General features: G+C 41.2%; 1 pseudogene; it reads left to right on the top strand.

Moving 5' to 3' along the window:
* Positions 1-1,393: 1,393 nt before the first annotated feature.
* Positions 1,394-2,084, top strand: LOC140222556 (uncharacterized; annotated as a pseudogene).
* The last annotated feature ends 2,857 nt before the right edge of the window (positions 2,085-4,941 follow it).

Raw genomic sequence — 4,941 nt, 5'->3', positions numbered from 1 at the left:
ATTGATGTGTACCTAAGATCGTTGGTTGTTGAACTTTTACTACTCTGGAAGGAAGAATGTGTAGGTGTGTGGGATGAGGATAATTTAATTTAGATGCACAGATGCTTAGTATAATTTTGTATACAATTTGTATACTTTTTAGAAATTACTATGTTTTAGTATAAATGCTTCGAAAATTAGTAGAAATTTGTAGAAATGCTTAGACTTATTTAGTATAAATGCTTAGTATAATTTTGTATACATTTAGTATTTACATTACTATGGTTTAGTAGAAATGCTTCGAAAATTAGTAGAAATTTGTAGAAATTTGGTAGAAATGCTTAAAAATTAGTAGAAATTTGGTAGACATTCTAAGAAATTATTAGAAAAATTGTAGAAACACATCAAATTTGGAAGAAATGCTTTAAATTTGTAGGAATTAGTAGACATTTGGTAGAAATTCTTAGAAATTAGTAGAAACACTTCAAATTTGGTAGAAATTCTTAGAAATATGTAGAAACACTTCAAATTTGGTAGAAATTCTTAGAAATTAGTAGAAATTTGTAGAAACACTTTAAACTTGGTAGAATTTAGTAGGAATTAGTAGAAACTTGTAGAAACGCTTCAAATTTTGTAGAAATTCTTAGAATTTAGTAGAAATTTGTAGAAACACTTCATGTAGGATTCATTCAAGACATTTCGTGTAAGTTTCATTCAAGACTTTCATGTAACTTTCTTGTAAGTTTTCATGTAGTTTCATTCAAGATATTTCATGTAAGTTTTATTCAAGACCTTCATGTAAATTTCTTGTAAGTTTTCATGTAAGTTTCATTTCGTGTATGGTTTCATGTGTACATTTCAATAAGTTTGTTTTTTTCATGGTTGTTCTATGATTTCATGTGTGTTTAAAGTAGTTGAGATGGTCGACGACGAGACTGCAAGGTATATAATGGAGCAGATTATTGCTGTGGTAGTGGCTCCAACCTTCCCGTAATGTACACCAATGAAGAGGGTAGTCAGGCGGACATGTTCCTCAACATGTCCGGCGATGGCAATGAAGAGCCCAATCCCGAACAAAACCTTGCCGTGACGGAAGGTTCCAATGAGGTATATATCATTTCTATTCATCTATAATATCTTATTCATTATTACTATGTACTAATTAACGAATCTTGAACTGTTAGCCCTCTGAATCAACAAACCGTTAGAAGCCTCGAGGTAGTACACAGGTGATGGAGGGAAGGTTTATCATCACGGAAGTCACAGAAGAGGGCAAGCCGATTGCTCCCGAAAATGTGGCAAGAAAGTACGTGAGTCAGATCGAGGCAATCGTAAGGGACAACATGCCCATCAGCATCAGGGAATTGAAGGGCAAAAGTACTAATCCATACGCGCTCCCGGATACAGAAAAAAGATGTTGTGGTTAGATGTGAAGAAACACTTCACATTTCCCGAAGGGTGTAATGAAGATGATGTGAAAGCATGGACGCTGAAGAAGATGGCCACACAATTATAGACATTCAAGAAGTTACTGGATGCCACCTTCATCAAGAAGGGCCCAACTCCGGATTTCAATGAGTGGCCAAAGTTGAGGGACCACTGGGAGGCATTTGTCAAATACAAGACGAGCGAATACGGTGCAAATAAGGTTCGCACCAACGTTGCAAATGCTAGAAAGAAGGAGTACCATCATCGTTTAGGGTGAGGTGCTTACAGCACTGCAATTCCCAGATGGCGCACTATGGAACAAGGCCTGATCGATCGGGGTATCGTACCAGCAACTCTTGAATGGCCCGATCGATCAAAAAATTGGTATTACGCTCATGGAGGCAACCTGAGCCAAGAGGATGGGACACTGGTGTTCAATGGGACAATACGTAAGATGCTAAGGCTAGGAGGTTGAAGGTGGATTGAGAGAATGATGAGCTCACATTAGCCCTCGGGAATCCCGAGCACCCAGGACGTTGCCGAGGGTACGGGGTTGTTCCGTGGAAGTACGCTTTGCGAGGTGACATCGACTCGTACAGAAGCCACAAGCGCTGAAAGGAACAACAAGGGGAGAGCTGGCGGCGCATGTTAGAATCCAAAGTGCATTCACAAGAAGTAAGAATGTAGGAGGAAATCAATCGTTGAGTGGTCCTGGTAGTTGCCGAGTTGGCCCAATCTAGAGCACTGCCAGATCCAAACATCATCAGCCCTTCTCAACGCCTCAGAAGTAGTTGTGCTTCCACAGGGGTCCCCGATCTGTAGATGCCAAGATTACCCGTGGACGAGCAACGGTTTCCTATAGATGCCATCATGCAACGCACCTCATGTGAGTTGCATAGACCATTCGGCAATATCACCCTTAAGGTATACTTATACATAATATTTATGCAATCTTCTCAATTCATCCACGCCTCGGAAATTTAATAAATTCTTTATTTCTAGTATATGTACAGGTGGCGTACGGGAGTGCCTTACCAATTCGGCCAGGGCAAACAAGCCATGGCATGGAGATTCTACCTGGCTACACCAGCGTCGGCCTAGAGCAGCTCGTTGATAGCCAATACGAAGGACTAGAGCTCGACCTCCTGGGAGGCGATGCGGGAAGGCACTAGGAGATGCGCTTCACGGGAACATTCTATGGCGCAAATGCTACATCATCATTCCTGGCACGGAGGCATCACTGCTCCCCGTAGATCCCCAGCAGTGACCATCTCCTCAAAGCTCAAGACCGTCATCTTCACCACGGCTTGCTCCAGGATCGTCATCTCCAGCACAACCTATTCGAGGGCTGTCATCACAACCGGGACCGTCGCTTCCTGCTCAATCACGGTCTCCATCTCTAGCACATCTTGATGGTGCGAGCGACAATGACAACAACACCCCTCCCCGATCACCGTCGCCGGGACTAAGAGTAGCCCCGAGAAAGGAACCTGCAGCACCACTTAAGAAGTTTTGACCACCGCCTTCCAAGCCAAGACTGCGAAAGAAGAAAATAAAGGAGCCTGAAGTAACTCGTGAGGAACACGGAGAGGCAATAACTCATGAGGAACGCTAGGCTGAAATCCAAGCAGAATGCAGGGAGTGGTTCAGGAAATAGGCCAAAGAAAAAAAAAGCAAAGAAGATGGAGCCACCTCCAGTATATCAAAGACAATTAAATTTTTTTATAAAAATGTCAGAAGCAGCCAAGAAGACGCTGGCACCACTATCGAACTACGACCGGGCGTTAGTCAAGGCTGATGAGAGGCAAAAAAGGAAAGAAAAGTCGTATTCAAGTGGTATTGTCCCCCACCTCGGGCATCTACTAGAAAAAGATACTAAAAAGATAGCAGCAATGCCCTTGGATCACTAAGCACAAGTAGTGAAATTCATGCAAGAAATAGGAATGTCCCTTTCTGAATGTCTAGGCAAGTTGAGCTGCCAGCTGCACAGGTAGTTGAACTGAAATGGACCTTTGAGCTAGGCAAGTCTTTGGTAAGGCCTGAGTTGGTACGGAAGCTATCCACGAAGATGTATGAATTCCATGAATGGTACATGAAGCAGTCTGCCAACGACAGGGAAATGTTGGGCCTTAAGGTAAAACCGATAGATTTTTTCAGCGAAGGTGACAAAGTCCTAGGGCTGGACTTCAAGGATATATACAAAGTGTACCATCATGATGCCCTTGACGTCTCTCTCATCAGCGCCTGGGCTCTGTAAGTGTCTGTTTATCTATATGTAAATGTTGGCTCATATCATTATTTTTTATGTGTGTGTCGCCGTACTAACTTCGTCTTCGATTTTATACATAATGCTAATTTAGATGTGCTGATGAGAAGCATACTTCCGTATTGGCTTCATGGATCCATCCCTAGTTAACCAAAAATAGATACAGGATCATGCAGAGAAAACGTTGGTGGAAGTATACAATTTTCTGGACAAACAAAATTACAAGGAATACATACTACTGGCACACAACTTTGAGTCAATGTGTGTATACCGTCTATTTTCATTTTCATTTTCCTTACCTGATTAATGTTAGTTAGCTCTAATATGAACATTTACGTATGGAGTTTCCATTGGATCCTCCTAATAATTGAGCCTGATAGAAGCCACGTCACTGTCTTTGATTCATTGAGAAAAAAATCGACGGAGTATCAAGACATTTAAGACATGCTAAACTTGTAATAATTCTGGACCTTTATCTCTATACAAAAAGTTTGTTTCCTAAATTTTCACCTACATTGTATCATTTATTATTTTAATCTGCAGCGCATGGAGATAATTCCTGTAGAAACACAAAGGTCCATTCAAAGAAAAATACATGGAACACAGACTTCCCGGTATGTATGAAGTTTGCACATTTTGTACATTCTATAGCACGAATATTTCAAAACTTTTTTCCCCCCACTGAAGTGCTTAAGACTAGAACCCGAGAATAATCTATGTGGCTACTATATCTGTGAGCACATGCACAGTTTTGTGGGATCCAAGGGCAAGGTGACGCCGCATAACTACAAAGTACATAAAATAAAACTATTAATAGTTAATTATTTTTTAGCTCCTTATATTTAATTGTTCGTGTAACATTCATATATTTTCAAATTATAGATGTATAATATTCAACTAAAACTCTTGGAGAAGGAAAGAATAGGGGCAATATGTGAAGGTCTCGTGGGATTTCTGGTGGACGAGGTGGTAAATCCACAAGGAGAATTTTATTACGATTGATGAAAATTAGACGCACCGAGCAACACTTCGATGGGAAGATCCTAGGAATGACCGGGACAAATTTTTGTATATACACTACGAGAAACAGGAAAGATGCTGAGTGCCAGGGGCACTCGGCGAAGGCCTCAAAACACTCGGCAAAGAGTTTGCCGAGTGTAACACTCGCCATCTGACACTCGGCAAAGATTTTAACGGCAAACAGAACTTTGCCGAGTGTCAAATGTTGGGCACTCAGCAAACATCTTTGCCGAGTGTCAGTAAACACT

Source organism: Setaria viridis, chromosome 4 (genome assembly GCF_005286985.2).
Source record: "Setaria viridis chromosome 4, Setaria_viridis_v4.0, whole genome shotgun sequence".
In the NCBI taxonomy this organism is placed as follows: Eukaryota; Viridiplantae; Streptophyta; class Magnoliopsida; order Poales; family Poaceae; genus Setaria; species Setaria viridis.
This window is presented reverse-complemented; position numbering and strand designations above follow the sequence as displayed.